General features: G+C 54.4%; 1 protein-coding gene and 1 long non-coding RNA gene across 5 annotated transcripts in view; one reads left to right on the top strand and one right to left on the bottom strand.

Annotated features, from left to right (window-relative positions):
* The window catches only part of BAK1 (BCL2 antagonist/killer 1), a 336,138-nt gene that overhangs the window by 46,332 nt on the left and 272,823 nt on the right, over positions 1-16,983 (bottom strand). The gene's annotated exons all lie outside the window — the stretch shown is intronic.
* The window catches only part of LOC143815847 (uncharacterized), a 155,208-nt gene that overhangs the window by 41,150 nt on the left and 97,075 nt on the right, over positions 1-16,983 (top strand). The window contains exon 1 of one of the 2 annotated variants that reach the window (XR_013223817.1): positions 7,812-7,924. The exons of the other annotated variant lie outside the window; for it this stretch is intronic. This is a non-coding gene — a long non-coding RNA (uncharacterized LOC143815847). Of the gene's footprint in view, positions 1-7,811; positions 7,925-16,983 lie in introns of those variants that run through there. 2 annotated transcript variants of the gene reach the window in all.

A 16,983-nucleotide genomic window follows, 5' to 3' on the forward strand; every position in this document is an offset into this window, starting at 1 on the left:
CAGGGGATAACACGACAGCGCAGACTCCTGTACAGCAAATAACAACGCTCAGGAGGCTGCACCCAGCACCAAGGTGGGATTCTTGACATCTGTGCTGCGTCTCATTACAAAGGGAACTCGCGCCTCCAACACAGTTTGACTGTATAAAGGGCTAAATGTTATACATGTTTCATTCAGCGTGTGCAATGAGCAAAATTAAAAGAGCAACCTTTGACTTGTGCAGCACTACTGCTGCATAAGCTGTGGCTCTTCTACTTTGTAACCCCTGTGGGGGGGTTAAAGGTTACCTTTGAAATTGGTTCAAGTAGGCTTCGGCCTACACTCTGCTCCCCCTGCAGAGCCCGGGCTCCAACACCGCCAGTTGGGGCCCGGTACTGCTAGCTGCACAGAGAAAAACACCAGCCAATGTGTCAGTGGGGTTCAGCACCGCCAGCTGTTCCCCTGCTGTGCAGCCGGCAACGTGTCCTGCAACTGCCACGCAGGCACAACAGACCCAAAGCTGCCGCCAGTGCAGGCTTCGGCCTACACTCTGCTCCATCTCCTCCTCCTGCTGACCCCGGGCTCTAACACCGCCAGTTGGGGCCCGGTACTGCTAGCTGCACAGAGAAAAACACCAGCCAATGTGTCAGTGGGGTTCAGCACCGCCAGCTGTTCCCCTGCTGTGCAGCCGGCATCGTGTCCTGCAAAAGCCACGCAGACACAAGAACTGAAATTGAAGGGAACCTGTCCCCCCTCCCCCAGGCGTTTTTACGTTTTTAAGGCCACCTTGTACAGCGGTAATGCTGCATGTGTGCAAGGTGGCTCATAAACGTATTCTCCTCGCACATGTGGAACTGAAAACACGTCTGAAATGTGTCCTCTGTGTGACCATTTAACCGTCCCGGGGGTGTGACTTTCCTTTGTAATGACACGCTGCAACCCCCTTGGTAGCGCTGCCCGTCTTCTGGCATCATTGTTTGGCTGCCTGCGCCTCTGCGGCCGCCCTGACCCACACAACGCCCCTCGGTGTCTTATTTCTTGGGACTGCGAGGGTGTGATTGATGGGCATGAGCAGTGCATCAGTTCGCCTGTCCCTCATCTCCTTCCGCCTTCTTCAGACTGTGCGGCTTCATGGCCGTGGCATGCGATAAGGGATCAGCTGACGCCGCACAGTCTGAAGCGGGTGTAAGGACCCGAGTGTGAGAGGCGAACATATGTGCTGCGCCAGGCCATGAATCCCAGCCCCGCAGTGTTTTAACAATGTTTTGACACTGCGGGGCTGGGATTCATGGTCATCGCGAACCGCACCGGCCGACATTAAATGATGTCAGAAGATGGGCAGCGCTAACAGCGCTAGGCCAGGGGATAACACGACAGCGCAGACTCCTGTACAGCAAATAACAACGCTCAGGAGGCTGCACCCAGCACCAAGGTGGGATTCTTGACATCTGTGCTGCGTCTCATTACAAAGGGAACTCGCGCCTCCAACACAGTTTGACTGTATAAAGGGCTAAATGTTATACGTGTTTCATTCAGCGTGTGCAATGAGCAAAATTAAAAGAGCAACCTTTGACTTGTGCAGCACTACTGCTGCATAAGCTGTGGCTCTTCTACTTTGTAACCCCTGAGGGGGGGTTAAAGGTTACCTTTGAAATTGGTTCAAGTAGGCTTCGGCCTACACTCTGCTCCCCCTGCAGAGCCCGGGCTCCAACACCGCCAGTTGGGGCCCGGTACTGCTAGCTGCACAGAGAAAAACACCAGCCAATGTGTCAGTGGGGTTCAGCACCGCCAGCTGTTCCCCTGCTGTGCAGCCGGCAACGTGTCCTGCAACTGCCACGCAGGCACAACAGACCCAAAGCTGCCGCCAGTGCAGGCTTCGGCCTACACTCTGCTCCATCTCCTCCTCCTGCTGACCCCGGGCTCTAACACCGCCAGTTGGGGCCCGGTACTGCTAGCTGCACAGAGAAAAACACCAGCCAATGTGTCAGTGGGGTTCAGCACCGCCAGCTGTTCCCCTGCTGTGCAGCCGGCATCGTGTCCTGCAAAAGCCACGCAGACACAAGAACTGAAATTGAAGGGAACCTGTCCCCCCTCCCCCAGGCGTTTGTACGTTTTTAAGGCCACCTTGTACAGCGGTAATGCTGCATATGTGCAAGGTGGCTCATAAACGTATTCTCCTCGCACATGTGGAACTGAAAACACGTCTGAAATGTGTCCTCTGTGTGACCATTTAACCGTCCCGGGGGTGTGACTTTCCTTTGTAATGACACGCTGCAACCCCCTTGGTAGCGCTGCCCGTCTTCTGGCATCATTGTTTGGCTGCCTGCGCCTCTGCGGCCGCCCTGACCCACACAACGCCCCTCGGTGTCTTATTTCTTGGGACTGCGAGGGTGTGATTGATGGGCATGAGCAGTGCATCAGTTCGCCTGTCCCTCATCTCCTTCCGCCTTCTTCAGACTGTGCGGCTTCATGGCCGTGGCATGCGATAAGGGATCAGCTGACGCCGCACAGTCTGAAGCGGGTGTAAGGACCCGAGTGTGAGAGGCGAACATATGTGCTGCGCCAGGCCATGAATCCCAGCCCCGCAGTGTTTTAACAATGTTTTGACACTGCGGGGCTGGGATTCATGGTCATCGCGAACCGCACCGGCCGACATTAAATGATGTCAGAAGATGGGCAGCGCTAACAGCGCTAGGCCAGGGGATAACACGACAGCGCAGACTCCTGTACAGCAAATAACAACGCTCAGGAGGCTGCACCCAGCACCAAGGTGGGATTCTTGACATCTGTGCTGCGTCTCATTACAAAGGGAACTCGCGCCTCCAACACAGTTTGACTGTATAAAGGGCTAAATGTTATACGTGTTTCATTCAGCGTGTGCAATGAGCAAAATTAAAAGAGCAACCTTTGACTTGTGCAGCACTACTGCTGCATAAGCTGTGGCTCTTCTACTTTGTAACCCCTGAGGGGGGGTTAAAGGTTACCTTTGAAATTGGTTCAAGTAGGCTTCGGCCTACACTCTGCTCCCCCTGCAGAGCCCGGGCTCCAACACCGCCAGTTGGGGCCCGGTACTGCTAGCTGCACAGAGAAAAACACCAGCCAATGTGTCAGTGGGGTTCAGCACCGCCAGCTGTTCCCCTGCTGTGCAGCCGGCAACGTGTCCTGCAACTGCCACGCAGGCACAACAGACCCAAAGCTGCCGCCAGTGCAGGCTTCGGCCTACACTCTGCCCATCTCCTCCTCCTGCTGACCCCGGGCTGTAACACCGCCAGTTGGGGCCCGGTACTGCTAGCTGCACAGAGAAAAACACCAGCCAATGTGTCAGTGGGGTTCAGCACCGCCAGCTGTTCCCCTGCTGTGCAGCCGGCATCGTGTCCTGCAAAAGCCACGCAGACACAAGAACTGAAATTGAAGGGAACCTGTCCCCCCTCCCCCAGGCGTTTGTACGTTTTTAAGGCCACCTTGTACAGCGGTAATGCTGCATGTGTGCAAGGTGGCTCATAAACGTATTCTCCTCGCACATGTGGAACTGAAAACACGTCTGAAATGTGTCCTCTGTGTGACCATTTAACCGTCCCGGGGGTGTGACTTTCCTTTGTAATGACACGCTGCAACCCCCTTGGTAGCGCTGCCCGTCTTCTGGCATCATTGTTTGGCTGCCTGCGCCTCTGCGGCCGCCCTGACCCACACAACGCCCCTCGGTGTCTTATTTCTTGGGACTGCGAGGGTGTGATTGATGGGCATGAGCAGTGCATCAGTTCGCCTGTCCCTCATCTCCTTCCGCCTTCTTCAGACTGTGCGGCTTCATGGCCGTGGCATGCGATAAGGGATCAGCTGACGCCGCACAGTCTGAAGCGGGTGTAAGGACCCGAGTGTGAGAGGCGTACATATGTGCTGCGCCAGGCCATGAATCCCAGCCCCGCAGTGTTTTAACAATGTTAAGACACTGCGGGGCTGGGATTCATGGTCATCGCGAACCGCACCGGCCGACATTAAATGATGTCAGAAGATGGGCAGCGCTAACAGCGCTAGGCCAGGGGATAACACGACAGCGCAGACTCCTGTACAGCAAATAACAACGCTCAGGAGGCTGCACCCAGCACCAAGGTGGGATTCTTGACATCTGTGCTGCATCTCATTACAAAGGGAACTCGCGCCTCCAACACAGTTTGACTGTATAAAGGGCTAAATGTTATACGTGTTTCATTCAGCGTGTGCAAGGAGCAAAATTAAAAGAGCAACCTTTGACTTGTGCAGCACTACTGCTGCATAAGCTGTGGCTCTTCTACTTTGTAACCCCTGAGGGGGGGTTAAAGGTTACCTTTGAAATTGGTTCAAGTAGGCTTCGGCCTACACTCTGCTCCCCCTGCAGAGCCCGGGCTCCAACACCGCCAGTTGGGGCCCGGTACTGCTAGCTGCACAGAGAAAAACACCAGCCAATGTGTCAGTGGGGTTCAGCACCGCCAGCTGTTCCCCTGCTGTGCAGCCAGCAACGTGTCCTGCAACTGCCACGCAGGCACAACAGACCCAAAGCTGCCGCCAGTGCAGGCTTCGGCCTACACTCTGCTCCATCTCCTTTTCCTGCTGACCCCGGGCTCTAACACCACCAGTTGGGGCCCGGTACTGCTAGCTGCACAGAGAAAAACACCAGCCAATGTGTCAGTGGGGTTCAGCACCGCCAGCTGTTCCCCTGCTGTGCAGCCGGCATCGTGTCCTGCAAAAGCCACGCAGACACAAGAACTGAAATTGAAGGGAACCTGTCCCCCCTCCCCCAGGCGTTTGTACGTGTTTAAGGCCACCTTGTACAGCGGTAATGCTGCATGTGTGCAAGGTGGCTCATAAACGTATTCTCCTCGCACATGTGGAACTGAAAACACGTCTGAAATGTGTCCTCTGTGTGACCATTTAACCGTCCCGGGGGTGTGACTTTCCTTTGTAATGACACGCTGCAACCCCCTTGGTAGCGCTGCCCGTCTTCTGGCATCATTGTTTGGCTGCCTGCGCCTCTGCGGCCGCCCTGACCCACACAACGCCCCTCGGTGTCTTATTTCTTGGGACTGCGAGGGTGTGATTGATGGGCATGAGCAGTGCATCAGTTCGCCTGTCCCTCATCTCCTTCCGCCTTCTTCAGACTGTGCGGCTTCATGGCCGTGGCATGCGATAAGGGATCAGCTGACGCCGCACAGTCTGAAGCGGGTGTAAGGACCCGAGTGTGAGAGGCGAACATATGTGCTGCGCCAGGCCATGAATCCCAGCCCCGCAGTGTTTTAACAATGTTAAGACACTGCGGGGCTGGGATTCATGGTCATCGCGAACCGCACCGGCCGACATTAAATGATGTCAGAAGATGGGCAGCGCTAACAGCGCTAGGCCAGGGGATAACACGACAGCGCAGACTCCTGTACAGCAAATAACAAAGCTCAGGAGGCTGCACCCAGCACCAAGGTGGGATTCTTGACATCTGTGCTGCATCTCATTACAAAGGGAACTCGCGCCTCCAACACAGTTTGACTGTATAAAGGGCTAAATGTTATACGTGTTTCATTCAGCGTGTGCAAGGAGCAAAATTAAAAGAGCAACCTTTGACTTGTGCAGCACTACTGCTGCATAAGCTGTGGCTCTTCTACTTTGTAACCCCTGAGGGGGGGTTAAAGGTTACCTTTGAAATTGGTTCAAGTAGGCTTCGGCCTACACTCTGCTCCCCCTGCAGAGCCCGGGCTCCAACACCGCCAGTTGGGGCCCGGTACTGCTAGCTGCACAGAGAAAAACACCAGCCAATGTGTCAGTGGGGTTCAGCACCGCCAGCTGTTCCCCTGCTGTGCAGCCGGCAACGTGTCCTGCAACTGCCACGCAGGCACAACAGACCCAAAGCTGCCGCCAGTGCAGGCTTCGGCCTACACTCTGCTCCATCTCCTCCTCCTGCTGACCCCGGGCTCTAACACCGCCAGTTGGGGCCCGGTACTGCTAGCTGCACAGAGAAAAACACCAGCCAATGTGTCAGTGGGGTTCAGCACCGCCAGCTGTTCCCCTGCTGTGCAGCCGGCATCGTGTCCTGCAAAAGCCACGCAGACACTTGCTCTTGTACCTTCTGCTCCCCATCCTGGTTCCAGTACCGTCAGCTGGTTCCGGGCAGAGCCTTTGGCTTAGGTGCCTCCCTCTGGGTATCCGAGTTCCACCAACGTCAGGTGGTCCTTGGTAGTGCTTTCAGGCACGGGTACCTCTTGCTTAGTAACCGGGTTCCAGTAACGTCAGCTGGTCTTCGGTAGTTCCATTGGCTCTTGGACCTTCGGCTACCCATCCGGGTTCCAGCACCGTCAGCTGGTTCTCGGCAGTGTCTTTTGCTCTTGTACCTTCTGCTCCCCATCCTGGTTCCAGTACCGTCAGCTGGTTCCGGGCAGAGCCTTTGGCTTAGGTGCCTCCCTCTGGGTATCCGAGTTCCACCAACGTCAGGTGGTCCTTGGTAGTGCTTTCAGGCACGGGTACCTCCTGCTTAGTAACCGGGTTCCAGTAACGTCAGCTGGTCCTCGGTAGTTCCATTGGCTCTTGGACCTTCGGGTAGCCATCCGAGTTCCAGTTCCATCAGCTGGTTCTCGGCATTTTCTCAGCCTTCTTGTACCTTCTGCTACATTTCCAAGTTCAAGAGACTAAACACGATGACCCGGAAGACCAACCCTAAGATGACGACGACACCAGAGCCACCAACCACCGTGATGACGACGACCCTGGAGACGATGACCCTGGAGACCACCCCGATGACGACGACCCCGGAGACGACGACCCTGAAGACCACCCCGATGACGACGACCCCGGAGACGACGACCCTGGAGACGACGACGACCTGGAAGACCGAGAAGCAGAAGAACAAGAGGCTGCAGAACAAAGAGCAGAAGAACATTAAGCATAACACTAAATATCAGAGCAAAAAATATTATCTAAATTATAAGCAAAAGAAGACTAAGCAGTGTATGGGGGTGAGTCCGTTCCTCCTCGTGGTGCCCCTGGATAAAGCCTGATGCTGCAGGCCAAACTGAACGCGGACAAATGTAACTCTTTTGTGACAGGTAGAACGGAAGGTGTAATCTTCAAACTTTTATAGATAACAACTACGGGAATGCCTGTCACAAATAAGAATATGATGAAGAAGTAGAATATGATGAAGATAATAGTAAAATAAAAAGAATATGAACAATGTAACCAAAAAAATAATAGGTAGAAGATGAAGAAGAAGATGAATAAGGTGAAGAAGTTGATGTCAAAGAAGCTGGTGATGAGGATAATGAAGAAGAAAGTGTGGGAGAAGTAAAAAAGAAGGTGAAGGGCGTGGAAGTAGTGAAACATCAATATCTGACAAAATAAAAAAAAAATTAACATAGTCAAAATCTTTCTACCGCCGAACGTCATAAAAAAAAACAAAATCCTGCTATTCTATTACATTGGGCTAAACCTCTGTGCCTTTAATGTCTCCGCCACGTCCCCCAATACATCCTACATTATTCTTAGTTGTTTTCCTTCATGTAGAATGAACCTACAAGGAAAGAAAGGGTTTATTTTAATTCCGATATTTTCGTCCCATTGACTTGCATTGGGATCGGGTATCGGTATCGGATTAGATCCGATATTTAGACGGTATCGGCCGATACTTTCCGATACCGATACTTTCCGATATCGGAAAGTATCGCTCAACACTAATCAGGGGGCATTTATCACAGAGTTTGTACCAATGTCGGCACCAGCTCTTCCTATAACATTAAAAAGTGTACTAACTTATTTTATACCCTGATTTTAGCATGTTTTACTACACAATTGGTGGTCTTGTATTTATTTCTTTGTAGCTACATAGTGGGCCCCAAGAGCAATTTTCTCTGGTGCGTCCAAGGAGCTCCAGTCCGACGCTGGCTATAGCCACTGAACCTCTAAATTCAAGCATCGATTACAGAGCAAAGGAGTAAGTAATTAAAATGTTTTTCATATTATTAAAACATAACACACATTGTGATTATATTGTGTTCCAAATTATTATGCACAAAGAGTTTAGGAGTGATAAGGTTAGAATTTTTTTGTTTGTCATTTAAACTCATTGATGGTGATGTGTGTCAGGGCTCTTTATATCACTGAAAGCAATTGCAGATACCTGTGCAAATTAGTTTGGCAGGTGTGTCCAAATAAAGGCAAGACTACTTAAGAAGGCACATTATTAAGCAGCCTACATTTTTGGCCAAAATGGGAAAGAAAAAGGATGTGTCGGCTGCTGAGAAGCAACAAATTGTGGAGTATTTAGGTCAAGGCATGACTACAATCAACATTGCCAAGACACTTCATTGTGATCATCGCACAATCAAGAAGTATGTAGCTGATTCCCAGCACACACGTGTGCGTGCTGATAAGGAAAAATTGAGGACTCTTTCCAACAGGCAATTGCGTAAGGTAAAAAGAGCAGCTGCAAAAATGCCTTGTCATAGCAGCAGACAAGTTTTTGAAGCTGCTGGTGCCTCCAACGTCCCCAGAACAACAAGATGCAGGGTCCGTCAGAGGTTTGCAGCTGTGCGTAAGGCATCCTGTCGGCCACCTCTATCCACTGCAACAAGCAGAAACGGCTCCAGTGGGCCAAACGATACATGAAGACTGACTTCCAAACTGTTTTGTTCACCGATGAGTGCCGTGCAATGCTCGATGGTCCAGATGGATGGAGTGGAGGATGGCTGGTTGATGGACACCCCATGAAAACACGGCTAAGGTGCCAACAAGGAGGAGGTGGAGTAATGTTTTGGGCTGGAATCATGGGGAGAGAGATTGTTGGCCCCTTTATGATCCCTGAAGGGGTAAAGATGAACTCCATAATCTATGTGGAGTTTCTAAAACAACACTTCCTGCCATGGTTCAAGAGGAAGAACCGTGCTTTCCGCAGCAAGATCATTTTCATGCATGATAATGCACCGTCTCATGCTGCAAAAAACACATCTGCATCTCTGCCTGCTATGGGCATAAAAGAGGACAACCTTATGGTGTGGCCACCATCTTCCCCTGACCTCAACCCCATTGAGAACCTCTGGAGCATCATCAAAAGGAGTGTCTATGATGGCGGGAGGCAGTTCACATCTAAGCAACAGCTCTGGGAGGGTATTCTGTCCACATGCAAAACAATTGAAGCAGAAACCATCCAAAAACTGACAAATTCAATGGACGAGAGAGTTCAGAAGCTTCTTTCAAACAAGGGGTCCTACTTGCAAATGTAACATCACCTAGAATAAAGTTTTCACTTGAAAACTGTTTGATTTCATTTTGTAATAAGCTAATAATGCTTATAACTTCACAATTGACCATTTTTTTGTTCAAAATAAAAAAAAAGGTTGAAAACTCTGCTGTGCATAATAATTTGGAACATGCATTTTGAGGGTTTTTTTTTTTTTTTTTTAAAGATACTGTTTTCATAGGCAGTTTGTTCCAAAACATTGCAATTATACTAGAATAGTAGATGACTGGAAAATAACAATGACTGCAATTCAGATAGATAATTTAGAGAAAATATGAGGAAATATTATTTGCATAATAATTTGGAACACAGTGTATATTTTACAGTAGCCCCTCAATCACAGAGAGGCTTATAAACTGAAGCCCCTCAAGGATGCTTGAGTTAGTAAGAGCGACCTGCCTTTGTAATAAGATGGCTTACACCATGGCACATATTCAGGTGACAGATCTGCTTTAAAAGGGTATTCCCTTGATAGGATTTGAATCTTCTCCCCGTGTTTGAGTGGGTTTCCTCTCCAGTTTTCTACCACATTTCAATGACATACTAATAGGGAATTTATTGTCTGTAAAGCGATTGTGAATTAATAGTGCTATATAAATAAGAATAATATTAATAAATCTAAATTTACTGTGCATTTATGGCATATCATTGGGGTACGCCATAAATGTATGAGATGGGAATATCCCTTTGATTACAAGGTAATGCTATAATGCTTCCTGCATGTTCTTACAGACAGCTCCAACACTACAGCTGACAGTACGAAAGGAAATTCAGAAGTTTAGTTCTGTGCATGCGAGTGTGCACTTAGAGCAAGCCCTAAGTAGCATGAAGATGAAACATTGCACCCAAAAGTAGATGGGACTAGTCTTTACCTGTGGGTGCGTGCAGTTAAAACAGACATATTTTGGAAAAACAATCTTTTTTCTTTTAGTTCCAGCTAAAAGATGGAACATCACATTGTAAATTTCTGAATGACTGGACCTCGCGTATGGAGAAGAGTCACCATGGTTTAAATATTCCTCATAAATGTTTCAAAAAGTCTTTCCTTTCACTGTCAGCCCTTCTGTGTAGTTATAATTATAAAATAAAAAGGGATAAATTATTTTTCATTATGCGGTTGAATCAACTTATTAAATTTTCGTGTGTGGCGCCCCTGAGGGTCCAGTCGCCATAGAGGTACTGCACCTCAGCCAGAGGTGTGGTATCCCACTCTCTGTAAGGAGGGGGCACTACCCGGTACCCGCACACTAGCATCCAACACCACATCACTCCAGGCCAGGGGATCTGGGCGGACCCTATTTAGGGAGGGTCCCATCTCAGGCTGGAGGGGGAACTAGGTAGAGGGCGTGGGTGGAGAGAGTGACAGTTGGGAGGGAAGTGTGGTCATGGAGACAGGAGTGAGGTGGAGTTAGTCTGAAAAGTGTGAGAGAGAAGAGACTAGTAACAGAGAGGGACGCAGAGGAGCTCCAGAGAGAAGGGGTCCTAGGGGCCAAGGAAGTGTAGAATCCACCTGTGGCACCCGAATCCAGGCCGACCATAGACAGGTGAAGGGATCAGATCGCAGTGGGGGACCGGCCTCAGACTAGTGGAGAGACTGTAGGACTCAGCTAGCAAACCGGAGGCTGTAGTATCTGTATGTGCGACAGCCAAAATCTACATACAATCGCTAAAAAGGCAGCCACATAGGGTTAAGAGGACCAAGAGGACATCGCCCGACAGGACTTGAAGCTGCTGGCTTGGGACACTGTGTGTAAGGCACAGGGCAGGAGGGTGTGAGCCAGTGCAGAGAGAGATGACCTGGAAAGGTACACAAGAAGGGGGTCCCGGAAAAGTGAACCCCAAACTACCTGAGAGCTGGCTGGACCACAGACCCGTAGGACACAGTACCCAGCTGGTGATTGTAATCGGGAAACTGTGAGTAAAGGATGAAGACTGCACCCCGCTGAGTCCTCAGAATTATTTATTGCGTCACCTGCCCTGTATTACAACAGTTACCATCATCAAATTTACCCTATAATTGGCCTGGGGCCCTGCTCTACCCGTGGGGAGCTGTACCATCTTTGCTGCGTCACCATCGGCCCCAGTGGATCTTAACCGCAGCGTCGGCCATCCTTTGCCGAACACCACAGGTGGCGTCACAAATCAATGCCATATAACTTTTCCCCTTGCATTTTTATTGCATGCCCAGGGCCACGGAGTCGGGTCACGGCACCGTGACTTCCCCAAAGAACTGTCCGACTCGGTTCAGAGTACCCCACGGCCCTGGTGGGCATCGCAACTTGTAGTTTGCTATTCTAGACTGTTGCTTTCTAAAAAAAAAACCTACTTACAGGAACAGTCTCCCCTGGGTTGTATATAAAACAAATTTAATGCGGTCACACTCGGCACAGCACGAAGGTCTAGCACCGTGTTCTCATTCAGAGGTGGCACTCACTGATATATCCCTGCTGACTCCATTCCCATCGCAATCCTACCTTTCAGTGGTCTCCGTTTACATCACACCCAATACCTGGAGTGATTACATACACTATGTGACAAAACAGCAAAAAGCATATGGTTATATCATGTAGAAAGATGTTTCATGTATTAAGGGAAATCAGAAGGAATGGCTGGGGAAACTGAAAGATTAGAGAATGCAGAGAATTAAAGGATCAGGAAGACAAACATAGTATACAATTACCTGGAGATACATGGAGGATGCTAGCCCATAAGTGGGCTGGGATGCAGGAGAAAGAATAGAAACTTTATGCAAGCAATAGATGGCAGCCCGATTCTAAAGAATCGGGAGTCTAGAATCCATATATACTTTATTTATTCAAATGTAAGAATAATACAATTAATAAATAATAGTAAGAAAGAACAAAAAATGGCTGCACTCACCAGCTCTTGACAATTCTTGACAGTACGGCACATTTCTGATTGGTCGCTCGTGGCAGGCGGCAACCAATCAGAAAAGTGCCGCGCACCACGAAGGCATATATCTTTGTCCACCCTGAGCGGATGTAGGACGCTGGTGACGTCACTTATCTCCGGACATTATCTCCGGACAAAGCCACGGAAGTTGGCACAAATTGCCGGAAGTAGTATTCTAGGCAATTATATATTAGATTTTAATGTTATCAGTGTTTACCTTTGAACGTTTATATTGTATTGTCCTGTCACCAGCCATGTGTACGATTATCGGCCGAAAGCCTCTCTGGAACCAATAATCACCCCATGTAAAGGTATCTTTATAAGTTAAAGATTCAGAATACTATGACTTTTATCATATCCTGAACAGTCAAGTTTTTTATGAACCGTTAAGGTTTTCTGGTTGAAGTAAAAAAAACTCTGAGTGTTTACAGTTTGAAACCATAAAATGTTGAAAAATTATGTCATTCTTGAGTATATCACTCAATGGTGCTCATAAACGTGTCAAATTTGATCTATAATATACTTTAATATACGTTACTTTAATCTTTAATATACTTAAGAACAGGGCCCCAGACATCACACAGGGGGTCTGAAACACCGCACAGTGGTCCAAAATATTGCTGTGCTCTGCCTGGGGCCCCATATGCTGCCTGGGGCCCCTGTGCTCTGCCTGGGGCCCCATATGCTGCCTGGGGCCCCTGTGCTCTGCCTGGGGCCCCATGTTCTGCCTGGGGCCCCTGTGCTCTGCCTGGGGCCACTGTGCTCTGCCTGGGGCCCCATATGCTGCCTGGGGCCCCTGTGCTCTGCCTGGGGCCCCATATGCTGCCTGGGGCCCCTGTGCTCTGCCTGGGGCCCCATAGGCTGCCTGGGGCCCCTGTGCTCTACCTGGGACCACTGTGCTCTGCCTGGGGCCCCATATGCTGCCTGGGGCCCCTGTGCTCTGCCTGGGGCCCCATGTTCTGCCTGGGGCCACTGTGCTCTGCCTGGGGCCCCATAGGCTGCCTGGGGCCCCTGTGCTCTGCCTGGGACCACTGTGCTCTGCCTGGGGCCCCATATGCTGCCTGGGGCCCCTGTGCTCTGCCTGGGGCCACTGTGCTCTGCCTGGGGCCCCATATGCTGCCTGGGGCCCCTGTGCTCTGCCTGGGGCCCCATATGCTGCCTGGGGCCCCTGTGCTCTGCCTGGGGCCCCTGTGCTCTGCCTGGGGCCTCATGTTCTGCCTGGGGCCCCTGTGCTCTGCCTGGGGCCACTGTGCTCTGCCTGGGGCCCCATGTTCTGCCTGGGGCCACTGTGCTCTGCCTGGGGCCCCATAAGCTGCCTGGGGCCCCTGTGCTCTGCCTGGGACCACTGTGCTCTGCCTGGGGCCCCATATGCTGCCTGGGGCCCCTGTGCTCTGCCTGGGGCCACTGTGCTCTGCCTGGGGCCCCATATGCTGCCTGGGGCCCCTGTGCTCTGCCTGGGGCCACTGTGCTCTGCCTGGGGCCCCATATGCTGCCTGGGGCCCCTGTGCTCTGCCTGGGTGTAGGACACTGGTGACGTCACTTATCTCCGGACATTAGCTCCGGACATTAGCTCCGGACATTATCTCCGGACATTAGCTCCGGACATTATCTCCGGACATTAGCTCCGGACAAAGCCACGGAAGTTGGCACAAATTGCAGGAAGTAGTATTCTAGGCAATTATATATTAGATGGGCATTTCCTGAAGGAAATACATGGTGCTTGAACAGCGCTACCAGCTTTACAGCAGCACTTTTCACACACGGGACTGGGGGGCGCGCTTACTTTTGCACCCGGGGCCGGGGGCGCGCTTACTTTTGCACCCGGGGGCGCACTTACTTTTGCACCCGGAGGCGCACTTACTTTTGCACCCGGGGGCGCACTTACTTTTGTACCCGGGGGCGCACTTACTTTTGCACCCGGGGGCGCACTTACTTTTGCACCCGGGGGCGCACTTACTTTTGCACCCGGGGGCGCACTTACTTTTGCACCCGGGGGCGCACTTACTTTTGCACCCGGGGGCGCACTTACTTTTGCACCCGGGAGCGCACTTACTTTTGGGGCCGCACTTACTTTTGGTGGGCGGGGCTCCTCGGCCTCCGATTTGGTTGGTGGGGCCCCTCGGCCTCCGATTTGGTGGGCGGGGACCGGCCTCCGATTTGGTGGGCGGGGCCCCTCGGCCTCCGATTTGGTGGGCGGGGTCCCTCTGCCTCCGATTTGGTTGGTGGGGCCCCTCGGCCTCCGATTTGGTGGGCGGGGCTCCTCGGCCTCCGATTTGGTTAATGGGGCCCCTCGGCCTCCGATTTGGTGGGCGGGGCCCCTTATCCTCCGATTTGGTGGGCGGGGACCCTCGGCCTCCGATTTGGTGGGCGGGGCCCCACGGCCTCCGATTTGGTGGGCGGGGCCCCTCGGCCTCCGATTTGGTTGGCGGGGCCCCTCGGCCTCCGATTTGGTGGGCGGGGCCCCTCGGCCTCCGATTTGGTGGGCGGGGACCCTCTGCCTCCAATTTGGTGGGCGGGGACCCTCGGCCTCCGATTTGGTGGGCGGGGACCCTCGGCCTCCGATTTGGTGGGCGGGGACCCTCGGCCTCCGATTTGGTGTGCGGGGCCCCTCGGCCTCCGCTTTGGTGGGCTGGGCCCCTCGGCCTTCGATTTGGTGGGCGGGGCCCCTCGGCCTCCGATTTGGTTGGTGTGGACCCTCAGCCTCCGATTTGGTGGGCGGGGACCCTCGGCCTCCGATTTGGTGGGCGGGGACCCTCGGCCTCCGATTTGGTGGGCGGGGACCCTCAGGCCTCCGATTTGGTGGGCGGGGCCCATCGGCCTCCGATGTGGTGGGCGGAGCCCCTCGGCCTCCGATGTGGTGGGCGGGGACCCCTGGCCTCCGATTTGGTGGGCGGGGCCCCTCGGCCTCCGATTTGGTGGGCGGGGACCCTCGGCCTCCGATTTGGTGGGCGGGGACCCTCGGCCTCCAATTTGGTAGGCGGGGCCCCTCGGCCTCCGATTTGGTGGGCGGGGACCCTCGGCCTCCGATTTGGTGGGCGGGGACCCTCGGCCTCCGATTTGGTGGGCGGGGACCCTCGGCCTCCGATTTGGTGGGCAGGGACCCTCGGCCTCCGATTTGGTGGGCGGGGCCCCTCGGCCTCCGATTTGGCGGGAGGGGCCCCTCGGCCTCCGATGTGGTGGGGGGGCCGGGCCCCTCGGCCTCCGCTTTGGTGGGGGGGCCGGGCCCCTCGGCCTCCGCTTTGGTGGGCGGGGCCGCTCGGCCTTCGATTTGTTGGGCGGGGCACCTCGGCCTTCGATTTGGTTGGCGGGGCCCCTCGGCCTCCGATTTGGTTGGCGGGGCCCCTTATCCTCCGATTTGGTGGGCGGGGACTCTCGGCCTCCGATTTGGTGGGCGGGGACCCTCGGCCTCCGATTTGGTGGGCGGGGCCCCTCGGCCTCCGATTTGGTTGGCGGGGCCCCTCGGCCTCCGATTTGGTGGGCAGGGCCCCTCGGCCTCCGATTTGGTGGGCGGGGCCCCTCGGCCTCCGATTTGGTTGGCGGGGCCCCTCGGCCTCCGATTTGGTGGGCGGGGACCCTCGGCCTCCGATTTGGTGGGCGGGGACCCTCGGCCTCCGATTTGGTGGGCGGGGACCATCGGCCTCCGATTTGGTGGGTGGGGACCATCGGCCTCCGATTTGGTGGGCGGGGCCCCTCGGCCTCCGATGTGGTGGGCGGGGCCCCTCGGCCTCCGCTTTGGTGGGCGGGGCCGGGCCCCTCGGCCTCCGCTTTGGTGGGCGGGGCCGCTCGGCCTTCGATTTGTTGGGCGGGGCTCCTCGGCCTTCGATTTGGTTGGCGGGGCCCCTCGGCCTCCGATTTGGTTGGCGGGGCCCCTTATCCTCCGATTTGGTGGGTGGGGACTCTCGGCCTCCGATTTGGTGGGCGGGGACCCTCGGCCTCCGATTTGGTGGGCGGGGCCCCTCGGCCTCCGATTTGGTTGGCGGGGCCCCTCGGCCTCCGATTTGGTGGGCGGGGACCCTCGGCCTCCGATTTGGTGGGCGGGGACCCTCGGCCTCCGATTTGGTGGGCGGGCTCCTCGGCCTCCGATTTGGTTGGCGGGGCCCCTCGGCCTCCGATTTGGTGGGCAGGGACCCTCGGCCTCCGATTTGGTGGGCGGGGCCCCTCGGCCTCCGATTTGGTTGGTGTGGCCCCTCGGCCTCCGCTTTGGTGGGCGGGGCCCCTCGGCCTCCGCTTTGGTGGGCGGGGCCGGGCCCCTCGGCCTCCGATTTGGTGGGCGGGGACTCTCGGCCTCCGATTTGGTGGGTGGGGACCCTCGGCCTCCGATTTGGTGGGTGGGGACCCTCGGCCTCCGATTTGGTGGGCGGGGACCCTCGGCCTCCGATTTGGTGGGCGGGGACCCTCGGCCTCCGATTTGGTGGGCGGGGACCCTCGGCCTCCGATTTGGTGGGGGGGGCCCCTCGGCCTCCGATGTGGTGGGCGGGGCCCCTTGGCCTCCGCTTCGGTGGGCGGGGCCAGGCCCCTCGGCCTCCGCTTTGGTGGGCGGGGCCGCTCGGCCTTCGATTTGGTGGGCGGGGACCCTCGGCCTCCAATTTGGTGGGCAGGGACCCTCGGCCTCCGATTTGGTGGTTGGGGACCCTCGGCCTCCGCTTTGGTGGGCGGGTCCCCTCGGCCTCCAATTTGGTGTGCGGGGTCCCTCTGCCTCCGATTTGGTGTGCGGGGACCCTCGGCCTCCGCTTTCGTGGGCGGGGCCCCTCGACCTTCGATTTGGTGGGCGGGGCTCCTCGGCCTCCGATTTGGTTGGTGGGGCCCCTCGGCCTCCAATTTGGTGGGCGGGGACCCTCGGC

This window comes from Ranitomeya variabilis, chromosome 3 (genome assembly GCF_051348905.1).
Source record: "Ranitomeya variabilis isolate aRanVar5 chromosome 3, aRanVar5.hap1, whole genome shotgun sequence".
NCBI classification, from domain to species: domain Eukaryota; kingdom Metazoa; phylum Chordata; class Amphibia; order Anura; family Dendrobatidae; genus Ranitomeya; species Ranitomeya variabilis.